Raw genomic sequence first — 12,406 nt, forward strand, 5'->3', positions numbered from 1 at the left:
GACACTAACTGCTTAATTTGTATGCTACAACTTTTATTGCATATTTGAGCTTGTACAGTGAAAACGACCCTCAGTAACACGGATTTCAGACTGAATATATACAACTTTGTGGTCAAATTATTTATCTCCCACCCAAGAAGCATTATTGTAATGTTCAACAGGACCACTGATACTTTTCCAATAAGATTGTTCAAAGAAAGCAGCACAATATAGTATTTAATTGAAAAAGTTGTGTGTGTGTAAACCCCTTAGACAATCTTGGACTTCTCAAATCCTTGACTGAGAATTCATACAGAGGTGACTGTCAGCTCCTGCATTAAGCAGGATATGATTGCCTGGTCTTCTCATCCATCCTTGCTAGAAAATGGATAATATCATTTCACCATAGCCAAGTCCTTGAGTGAGTTCCTCTGTCTCTTGGCTTTGTAGCCAGGCCTCAGAAATTCAATCTTCCTTCTTGGCCTCGATCTTGTTTTTGTGTTTCGTCCTGGCTGCGATGTCAGGGGTAACCACCGCCTGAGAGCAGAATAAAAGGTTAGTGTGAGATATATCATAAGAGTGTCTGCTGTTCATCACCAACTCAACGATTTACCAGTTTGGCCACATAGAGGAGGGTTCTCAGACAACAGATCTGAAAATATTTAAATGAATTTTGGCCAAGGAATCTGTGGAATAATTTGAGGGTGTAATATTTATGTTCATGGGCCTGGGGGGCTACCAGGGATATTAGTATCCACCAATGTAATATTTTTTGTTAAACAAGAATAGGCTACTTTTATGGGGTGGGGGCCACAACAAAAATCTGAACTCATGATGGGCTGCAGTTGCTTGTGGGTCTGCATACACAATAAGCAAATGTTGATGACATAAGAGGAAAACTGCTGATGCACAACCAAATTTCAGAATTGCACCATGTGTATTCTACCTCGCAACAGTAAATTGAGACGCCGACTGAGTTCCGTATCCCTGCTGTGATTTACGTTTTAAAAGTATGTTTTCTCTCTTCCTTGTGTAGAATTGCAGGATATTAGCTGTAACAAAAAGTCTGCCACACGACAAAATCTGTTGAATTGCAGGTAATGAGCTTGAAAACTGCAAAACTCTCCCTCTGTGCCAAGAGGCAGGCCTGTAAAGTGTTCCTTTCCAGGGCCTGAGACTTCGTTCAAACATGCACAGTGCATGTATGTTATTTTTTTCTCCCTCGAGATGTGTTCTGATTATGAGGGGGTCCCTGATGAATTTGCTGTCACAAAAAGGGGTCCCCGGGCCCAAAAAGTTTGAGACCCCTGCCATAGAGTACATACCTGCATAGCCTTGTGTTTCTTGCGGTGGGCCGCCCTCTGTGAGGCATCCTTCTGAACGGCTGAGAAGGTCTGCAGCCCCACCTGCTTCTTCAACAGCTCCTGGGACAGGTTTTTCAGGGTGGGGTCTGGGGAGTACAACACAGAGATACATTCAATTAGTGCTCTATTTAATCTCTCTCCAGCGGGCAACCAGCATGCAGCTGACCAAACAGTTGAGAGGCGGTCAGCCACACCCAACAGTGAGGGTAGCGCAGGTGGGTCTCAACATGACCTGGTGGAGGGGGAAAACACATTGCTCTGTTACACCAAGGGGAAGCCAGCCGTTTAGAGGGTAAAATATTACATTCAATGATCCATGATGTAGATCTATAGTTCTAGACTGTATCATCAACCCATAGAACAAGTGTAGGCACATGGGTTTAATCACACTGCTATACAGAGCAGGCAATAAGCTTAACATACCACAGTACTTTAGGACTATTTATCTCACCCCAGACAACGGAGATGCCGAAGGTGATTTTCAGACCAGGCCCATCTGATAATTACGTGATGGTTGATCTACAACCAGCGCTCCGACCATAGGAAAGACAGCAGAAACAGATGTGGTACCAGGCTAGAGGTAGTGTCTTTCCCAGGATGTTAGTGAGTGGGTCTTGAGGCTTGCTGAGCTCCAGTAGGCTACAGTCCTTGGTGAGTTTGGTGACCAGGGTGAGGTAACTGAACAGCAGTCTGTCTGCTGCCTTCTCCTCCTCCTCCTCAATCTGACAGACACACAGATATAGAGCAGCCGTTAGCACAGGTGATATAAAACATCCTGCTGAGATAATGCTTTTGAAAGTATAACTTTCCACATAGTTTATATCTTAAAAGTTTGATTTGTAAAATACTTCATGTTCGACTCACGTCTTCAAAGTTGTCAGGGTGGATCTCTTTCTCGATGAGGGGCAGCAGGGCATCTAAACGGAGGCCAAACCGAACCCCCTCTACCTCCACAAACAGCCCACACACCCGGGCCCCCAGACGACGCAGACACCTGAGGGTAGGGGTCAGAGGTCACAGCAGGAGGACATGGGGTGCATCTCAATAGTCTCGAGTGGATTTCTCTCCTTTATTTGCACTTCATCAGACATTTACATTGCTTTATTAGATGCATAGAGAAAGACAATTAAGACTAGTGTGTTTGTGTCTGCATGTTTGTCTGTCCGTGCGTCCATACCTTGTCTCCAGACAGCCAAGCGTTGACCAAGGTGAACAGGGTGTTCTGGTGTTCCTGGTCCAGTTGACTCAGCAGTGATTTCATAGCCATGGCGGCCATCTTCTTACAGCGAGCCGAGTCATCGTTAACCATGGCCAGAGCCAGAGGGACGAATAACAACCCACTGTGCTGCAGCAGCAGGTCCCAGGACAGAGACTAATCAGTTACACACAGGAGTAGAATTAGGTTGTCCCAAAACAAACTGATCTAAGGTCAGTTTTGAGTTTATTCCCTCTAAATGGTTAGTATGTGGGATCTGTTTCTATAGCCAACTTCGACCAGGAGCAGTGGGTATAGAAAGCGACCAGAGTTACTGCGAGTCGAACTCAAGTAATTATGGGATGTGTGTGTGTCAGGAGGATTGTTGTGGATACCCGACGGAAGGTCTGGAAGATATAGGCCATCAGCTTCAGAGAAGCCTCTCTTCCTGTGTCAAACTCATAACTAACACAGAGAGAGATTTTAGTATCAAAAGTCACAATCGACTTACATCTAAAACAACGAATCCCTTTAAACACAAATATATCCTACCGGAGCTGGGCCACGATGAAGTCCAGATGTGATCTCAGTTTCCTCCCCATAGGATAATCCAGGATATACTTCTGGTAAATCTACAGGTGAAAATAACAGGAACACTCAAATAACGTTTTACAAGACACCTTCAAAAATAAAATACAAACGGTAAAATACAGGTTTGAAAATGTATATAAAAAGAAACAAAACCGTACATGTCTGCACTGGACCCTGATCATGCCGTTCTGCCCGGCAACAGACAGCTTGGCCACTTTCTTCATCAGCTCCTACCAGAGATGGTACTACCAGCTTCCTGGACAGGATGGCCTGTAGGTGGCGATAGAGAGGATATAGTACATATTACAGAGGAGGACAGATTAAGAAGAGGGAGGGTGTTAGCTACCTTTAGCAGGCCGAAGGCTGTCGCCTGACGTGATTGGTCATAAATGTCCTCCTCAGCGTATCCCAGCAGCACTTGCAGCTGCGTCTCAGTTATCTTGTGTGTCTTCATGTTCTTTACTAGGATGGTGATGGACTGACAGCAAAAAGAAGGATCATTCAATGAATTTGATACAGACAAATATCTGTCATTTCAAATCATTGAAACACACAATGTGGCATATAAACTGGTTTCCAACGTAATTTGAACAGTAAACAAGTCGTCATACCTGTGGTATATTTAAGCAATAAGGCACGAGGGGGTGTGGTATATGGCCAATAAACCACGGTTATGGGATGTTCTTAGTCACGACTCAATGCAAAATACCTGGATACACTCCTTAGCCATGGTATACTGGCCATATACCACAAACCCCCGAGGTGCCTTATTGCTATTATAAACTGGTTACCAATGTAATTACAGCAGACCCGGTTTATAATGTCTCATATACCACAGCTTTCAGTCAATCAGAATCCAGGGCTCAAACGACCCGGTCTATAATTGATACTGTATTAATATGTATTAATTCAACCATTTCCAGAATAGAAACAATCGCTTGTGCTACCTTGAAGCAGTTCTGGACGAGTTGGAAGTTCTCTCCGCGGGCAGCGCCAGCCTCGGAGTAGTCTTTGAGCAGGACTAACAGCTGCTTGGTGAGCTGGCCTGCATTCTGCTCTACAGCTGGCAGGGAGAACCGCAACAGGAACGTAAAAGCTAAGAGAGCCTCTGTTATCACCTGGAGGTACGGAGAGAGATAAACACTCAGATACACACACACACACACAGATCAACACGTATACACACACTTCTCAACATGCGCACACAAACACACTACTGACCTTGACGAGCATGGAGTTGAGACAATCTAGCAGCAGGGAAAAGAAGGGATCCAGCATCTCAAGAGCAGAGGCCTCAGAGGAGTTGACCTTGGACTTCTTCAGACTCATATAGAGCAGCTGGACAGAGACAAAGTGACAACAGTCAGCCAACATTCAACTGACCACAGATGAATCAACAGTAAACCACTATTCAGCCATTGGTTACTATCTATTCACGGGACTGTTGGCTGTTTATCTTAATGCCTGCTTGCCGCAAAACACCATTTAATCTTCTAGTCAACCTGTGAGAAAGTTCCTGAAAGTTTTAGGGAGGGTAGCTAGGTTGGTTTACCCGGAGTCCAGTGTCCACTAGGATGTGCATGTTGGTGCGGCTGCTGACGGGGGCTTTAAGTCCCCCTCTCTTTGGGGTGGGGGGCAAGAGGATACAGCTGGGAGGGGGAAGGCGAGGGTCCGGGGGTGCCTGGGGCTTTTTTTTGTCCCTACACACAAACAATAAAGACACGCCATCAAAGACACGCCATCAAATGCCTGAGACTCAGTAAGTGAGTGAGACACAGTGCAAGGAAAAGGGAGCATGCATGCAGTGTGTGTGCGTGTACATGCTCGTTCCTCTTGGTGACGAGGGGCAGACTCCCGAGACCAGGAGAGCAGTATGAGTTGTATTTCATTGGCAGTACGAGTTTCCATAGCAACGCCCTCAGCGGCGTCCGTTTCCATAGTAACAACCTTGACCGTTTCCATGGTGGTTGTTTTCGTGCCGCTGTTGACGGTTTCAGTTTCCATGGCTTCCTCAGTGTCACTCTCCTCTGATTCGACAGCTGCCGCCTCCTCTTCCTCATCACCGTCGTCATCAACAACGGTGCTCACAACTAAACAGAAAGAGGCGACGTCAATCAATATATCACACACACTTGGTATAAATCATATTCTACTTCACTGGGACCTCTTGGTCACCGGTGTCCACTCACCCTCTTTGGACCTGGTCTTAGCAGCCTCCATTTCTCTCTCCAGAGTGTCATGGTCAAAGTGGAACGCCTCTAGAACAGTCACCAACAGACTGTGGATGGACACAGGTGAGACAACAGTACTAGTGGAAAACAAACATATATATCACCCTTTGATACACACAGACACCTACCTGACAGCCAGTTTCTGTTCAGCCTGTCCAGTCTGCAGTATGTGAACAAAGTGTTTAAGGTAGGAGAGGTATTTAGACCAGGTCAGTCTCCTACACACCGCTCCTATCACCTCTACTGAGGCTGACGTCATACCCTCGTTCTGCAGGACAGAGAGAAACACACAGGTTACACACACACACACACACACACACACACACAGGTTGCACACACACACACCAGAATGAAAGATAACATTATTCAGTGTGCTGTGTAACTAACCTTGAGGGCAGTCATGGCGTAGGGCATGTTCTGGAGGGAACGTGATGACATCACAACCGTCAGCTGCTTGGCGAACTTCCTCAGAGCGCGACCTCTACGGTGGATCTGAGAGACAAAACATTAAGCACTGGACTGAACACCCCGCTTCCTGACTCATTTGAAGAGCGCCGGCTGTACGGCTACCATCCAAGTTGCCCCGTGCCAGGCTAAACAGTGCATTTTCCCAGCCTAACTCCTATGTTTCCGATTCCTACACTAGCATACCACTTAGAATGCACGCCCAACACGATGCTTCAATCCATGGGGTGTGTCGGTGTGAATATTGAAACAGTGGTCTTACCTGGATGTGCTTCATGTGCTCGAAGAAGTCAGACTCGGGGTCGTTGTAGTCGGTGAGCTGCACCAGATCTCTGAAATCTCTACGGGTGGGGAAGGTCTTCACCAGACACTCCAGCACTGTGGTGTAGTCATGCTGCACACTCTGAGAACATAGGAGATTGGACCCAGGTTACCTTTAATATGTGTGTGTGCGTGGGTATATTCTGTGATGTAAGTACATGTGTGTGTGTGTGTATTAACCTCAGTCTTGCTCCTCAGTCCTTTCCTGACTGCGTCCAGTATGGTGTACGGTACTGTCTCCCCGACCCACTGCAGCCAGACGTGTAAGGTCAGCAGGCAGACACAAGGTGGCGTTGTCTGCCAGGGACATGTCTCCAATCTACAACATAGGAAGGAAGAAAGTTGAATTCAATGAATGGATGAAATTACATTACTGTTAATGTTCCTTTGAAGAGGAAATTATTTCCACAACTCGTCAAATAAATGAAGAGCAGAAACCACATTTGTGGCGCAATATGCGCCACAAATGTTTTGTCAAATGCTACATTTATTGATTCATAAAGTGAACAGGACATCTAAAATAAGACGGGAACGTTCCAAAATACTACCAAAGTCGACGCGATAGTCAAGAGACCGGACTGCAGCGTAACCGTGTGCATCACGGTGTAGATGAAGTTCATATCCAGCGTGTCCATGTCGTTGATCCTCCTGGTGGCCTCCTGGAAGGCTGTGAGACGCACGTCGAAGTTCACCTCGTCCAGGTGACGACTGTCAAACGCATTCAACTGGAGGGAGAGAAAGGGGCCGATGGTTATACATGGCTGTGTGTGTGATAAACATGGGTTGTTTGTGCCTGTGACTTATTTCAAGCCCTACCTTAAGCAGCTGTATCGGTGATGTACTTCAGTCCACTATCCAGGTCTGCCAGAGTCTCTTGTGAGACACAGGTAAACATTCTGCTACTCAGATCACTAGACATAAGGACCACTAGACATAAGGACCACTAGACATAAGAAGTAGGAAGCATGTAGAGCCCGGGCTTCAGCAGCTAAAGACGTGAAAATGAGTGAGCGCAACAGCACAGATCTGGAGTCAGGCTACGGGGGCTTGAAATCCTACCTGGAAGACAGAGGTGAGGGCCTGTCTGGGCAGGTTGTTGTGGAGGATGGAGAACAGTCTACTGATAGGCTTGGGGAAGGAGGCAGGATCAGAACACTGTCTTAGCAGGTTCTGGACTGTAGCCAGGATATCAATCTCAGTCTTCTGAAACACAAGGGAAGGGAACTACTTTTACATGTTTGTCATTTAGCAGACGCTCTCATCCAGAGCGACTTAACACTAGTGGGTGCATATAGTTTCATACGGGTCCCTGTGGGAATCAAACCCACAACCCTGGCGTTGCAAACGTTATGCTCTACCAACTGAGCCACACAGGAAATACTCATAAATACACTATAACATATAACCTACCACAATGCAAGGAAATGACGGGACAGATCAATAACGAGTGTGAGTTCATGTAAAACACACCATGGTATAAGATATAACACAAGCTTAACATGACGTAACCTAGCATGACGTTTACTTCGAACAATCCAATACAGCACAAACACACAAACAACTAACCACAACACAGACATAACATATCACTAGAACAGCAACACGTTGTTGTACCTGTGTGTTGCGGGCCTTCTGGAGGTATGGCAGCAGCAGGCTGATGAGCACTGTGCTCTGGTCCTTATCACTCACGAACCTGCTGAGCCTGGAGAGGAGAGAGATCCTCACATTAGCCTGCAGAAACCATAACTATCATCACCACCATACAACGACCTGAAACCTGAGAAGGAGAGCTGTGATGAGATCACAAAGAGCAGAGGCTAGAATACGCCATCTAGGAATGGCATTGGAGATATTCGACTGTCTACAACAGGGCTCTCTGTTCCTGGAGCGCTACCGTCCTGTAGGTTTTCGCGCCAAACAATCTAGCGCATTCCAATAATGCTGGATGATAAGCGGAGTCAGGTTCGTAAACAACTGGGGTTGGAGTGAATGTCTACAGGACCGTAGCTCTCCAGGAACCGGGTTGGTCACATAAAGTCAGCACGTCGCCACAGCACAGTAGTCAACACTTCATAACGGACGCAGAAGGATGTGAGGACCGAAGGACTTACTTTGAGAGGACGTTGGGGCTCCTTGGCCACCTGGGATCGAAACTTCTTCTTCTTGAGTCGGACAGAGTTGCGTACGATGCCACTGAGGTACTGTAGCAGGGTGGAGATGTGGGGCAGGAGCAGCCTTGCACCCTGGGTCAGGTGCTCTGAACAACACAAACAAACCACTCATTTCTGCACTATTATTAATGTGCTTTGTGTTTGCTATTTTTATTACAAACGACCTAGGGCTCATAGTTTTTCCATGTAACCAAATGAGGAAAAACTCTGGTCCATAGTTATACTGTTTAGTATTTACTTTTATTAGTAGCATTTGCATATTCTAGCAGTGGCCCTGTAAACATTGTATGTGCGTATTCTATACGCTGTCCATAGGCCTCACCTGAAGAGATGTAGGCTCCCACTGGTGGCTGGGGGAACACACTGCCGTTGAAGCTCAGCTCCGCCTCCTCACCCTCCGAAACCAGAAGATCCTTCGTGGTCACCAAGGACTCTGCAATGTCCATCACCATGGCAACGGTCTGGGTGGAGACATTTTTGACTGAGAGCAGGGCGAACACGTTCAGGAGGACGTCACACTCCGGGTGACCAGACTGCTGCTTGGCCAGGAGGGGGAAGTACCTGAGAGAGGAAAGAAGGTGGTCACTTTCAGGCGGGTTGAATCTGTCACCTACCACTGAGTCATGGCAAATTCCTCCTAGTTCCCCACTGGAAACTGGATTGTTGCAAGAAACATTCTCCCATTAACATACCTATCTCATTGTGAAAAGGACTTGGCCTTAGTGTAGCTGAAGTCTCAACACAAAGACTGTTTGATAAGCTTACCTGGCTTCTTGCTCCAGACGTGGATGAGTTTGAGGAGGGGGGTGGGGGAGTAGGGGCTCTCTGTTGGCAGACGGCAGACCTGGGGCCAGACGATAGCCTGGAAGAAGGCATCATCATCTGGGGTGAAGCTGTACGAGTCGAAGCCATCAAAGAAGTCCTGGATCCTCAGGACTCCCAGGCGCCTCAGGTTCTTCAGAGGAGCAATACAGCCTGCCTTTAAATGGGCAGAGAGGGAAAAACATTTAGGAGTCATCTTTTAAACCTGTCTATCTATTTCTAGCCCTGCTTTCGGCTGCAAAGAGTAGAAAAGGAGGTGACAAAACAACTAAAAACACATGTTTGTGCGCAGTATCATACATGAACATCAACATGCTTTATACATGCTCACACCTGCAACTGCCAGGACAGGCCTCTCTGAGCCTCCTGTTCTAGTATAGGTCTTCGAGGGCGAGCTGCGGCATACTGGCTACACTGCAGCTCCTGCCCAAGACCACTGCTGACTTGGAACTTTACTAAACGTTTTTCTCAAGACACACCAGGAGCTTATTATCAAGCTTCTCTGAGTAGGAGCGATGATCTAGGATCAGGTCGCCCCCTGTCCATATAATCATATTCATTGTGATCTAAAAGGCAAAACTGATTGTAAATCAGCACTCCTACTCATCCAGCAGCCTCCACATACCTCCCCTGGTCCAACACAGAATATACAGCAGGTTTCTCAAGACTAAGCCTATGTGAGACAGTGAGACCCTTCGGCTGTTCTCTCTGGTTGAGAATGGTGGCGATGAAGGCGGTGACACACAGTAGGATCTGTAGCACCTTGGGCAGGTGTGTGTGGATGAGGTGGCCCAGTTTACTGATGACTGTGTTGACTATGTTCAGCAGGCTGTACTGCCGGTGTTAGAGAGGAAGTGTAGAGTGAGGGTGTTAGAGAGGGAGGGTGTTAGAGAGGGAGACGAGAAAAAATACAGAGAGAGTGGGTCCAGGGTTCACATGTCGTACTTTTAAAACAAACACAAGTCCACTCCACTCACACACACACACACACACACACTCACAAGCATTTCGCTACACTCGCATTAACATCTGCTAACCATGTGTATGTGACAAATAAAATTTGATTTGATTTGACTCACTCACTCACTCACTCACACACTATAATGGCAGAATAGACCGATGAGACAGAGGGCAACAGAGCCATACAGTGAAGAATAAGACGAGAAACACTCCCCTCCCATACAGGTTTTATATCACATGACGGAGGGCGCCCTACCTTGTCCGTGGTGGCAGACGGGCTCCAGCAGGAGGTCAATGAACATGCCCAGCTCCTCAGACTGGCATCCTGCCAGAAACCTCAGCACGATGGAGGAACGCTGCACAGCGCCAGACTGGCCCTGGAACTTACTGCCAGTCTTACTGCGCATCGGCCCAAACAGAACCCTACAGAGGTTAGGTTAGAGGAGAGGGGGGGGGTTATATTGGAGTAGTAAAGGTGACACATATATAGGCTACAAGTTTAAGTTCACTTGAAGATGCAACACACATACACACACGAGTAATCACAAACACACACCTCATAAGCAGTGGGACAATCTATGCCCTGTGTGAGGCGTCCAACGCGGCCTGCTCCTCTGAGATGTTGAAGTGAACGATCTCATCCTTGAAGTGTTTGTCATCCAGCAGCCTCTCCAGATTCTCCCTGAACAGAACATTCAGCACATCAGTCAGAGACGTTCAATAACGCAGGACTGTAGGTCCAGAAGCACAGGACATGTCAGATATAGTAATAAAAATGTATTTTTCTGTATCACATCAAACACAGAAAGACAGTGTATCAAACGGCCACCAGATATTGAATCCTGATATATTAGCAACTCTATGAGCCTATCGGCCTGGACAGCTTCAAAGAGGCAGCAGAGCAACATTGTTGACAGGGTCTACACAGGGTCTACACAGGGTCTCCAGAGTGATTCTGTGAACTAGGTCAGTGGTACATTACGGGAAATGAAATAACAACATCACAACTCCTGTTAGATGAGAAATTGAAAGTAAATGGATGGTTTAATAAGTGAATATAGGAACTCCTGTCAGATCTGTGGTTCCTTGGGGGAGGTTAACATTCCAGCTCAGTGATGACTCCGATCTCTATCAGTACTGCTAACAATGACTCCCATTGAGAGACCGGGAGTCCATAACGAATAGTATCCCTTACTCTTACTCCAATCATCTGAACAAAAATGTTAAATGGTGATAGTGGAAAGTACGTTCTATGCCTGGCACACTGTAAAAGGACTGAAGGTATGTTAAAACAAGAGTTAAGATGAGATGTTGAGTGACAGTGTCGTTCGGAAATAACCCAGAGAGCAGACTTACAGTGAGCGATACGGTATGAAATGACTCGCTAGCTAGGCTACATATGATATTTAACGTATCCAAGCAGCTATGCTTGTTGGTTCATTCAACGTAGCAACAGGAAAGCGTGTTTTACTTGAAACTGTTCAGACATTACGAAAACAAGGCATACGATATAGCTATGCATATTAACAAATATGTGTTAAATGCAATAGCTAAGCAGTCGTCGCTACCTATGCTAACAGCTGTGCTGCAGTTTCCCAACAACATGAATGTGTTCTCAGATTTATGAGACGACGACTTGGACTTGATCTTCATTTTTGACATGTCTCTTTTTCTGATATATGTATAAAAAAAAATTTAAAAAAAAAAGTATATATATGTGTGTGTAATCCAGGATTCAAATGTGTATGAAAACAACAATGTATAGGCTAAATATGTTTACACACATGTCTAATGCAGGGGCGCAGCCATGTTGGATGAAGCATCATGGGAACGTTTTGCTTTTCCACGTTGTGAGAAGACACAGAATGGGGTGTGGTTTTGAAACAACTTCAAGGATGACTTTCTGGATACTTTTGTTTCTCAATGACAGCTCTGTCAGTATCCATATAGTGTCCAAACAGCGTCCATACCAGTGGCTGCTCCTGAGGGGAGGACGGCTCATAATAATGGGCGCAACAGAGCAAATCAAATTGCATCTAACACATGGGTGTATTTGCTACCATTCCAACTATGCTGCTCCAGCCATTCCCACAAGCCTGTCCTCCCCAATTAAAGTGCCACCAACCTCCTGTGGTCCATACATGTACTAACTAGTGGAAATGACATGCTGAACACCTGACACATTATACTGGACTGGACATGTTAGTATAAAGATAGCTATATTTTCTCTGGGGCCCAAAAAATGTTCAGAAGTGTGTGTGTGCATGTGTGTGCGCGGATGTGTGTGTGTATGCATGGGTATGCCTC

General features: G+C 46.2%; 1 non-coding gene and 1 pseudogene across 1 annotated transcript; both read right to left on the reverse strand.

The window, feature by feature from the left end:
* Positions 1-196: 196 nt before the first annotated feature.
* LOC115106110 (small subunit processome component 20 homolog) lies at positions 197-11,752 on the reverse strand (annotated as a pseudogene).
* On the reverse strand, positions 1,706-1,833 carry LOC115107232 (small nucleolar RNA ACA64). The gene has a single exon (XR_003860171.1). It is a non-coding gene; the product is annotated as a small nucleolar RNA ACA64 (small nucleolar RNA).
* Positions 11,753-12,406: the final 654 nt, after the last annotated feature.

This window comes from Oncorhynchus nerka, linkage group LG23, assembly GCF_034236695.1.
Source record: "Oncorhynchus nerka isolate Pitt River linkage group LG23, Oner_Uvic_2.0, whole genome shotgun sequence".
Taxonomy (NCBI): Eukaryota; Metazoa; Chordata; class Actinopteri; order Salmoniformes; family Salmonidae; genus Oncorhynchus; species Oncorhynchus nerka.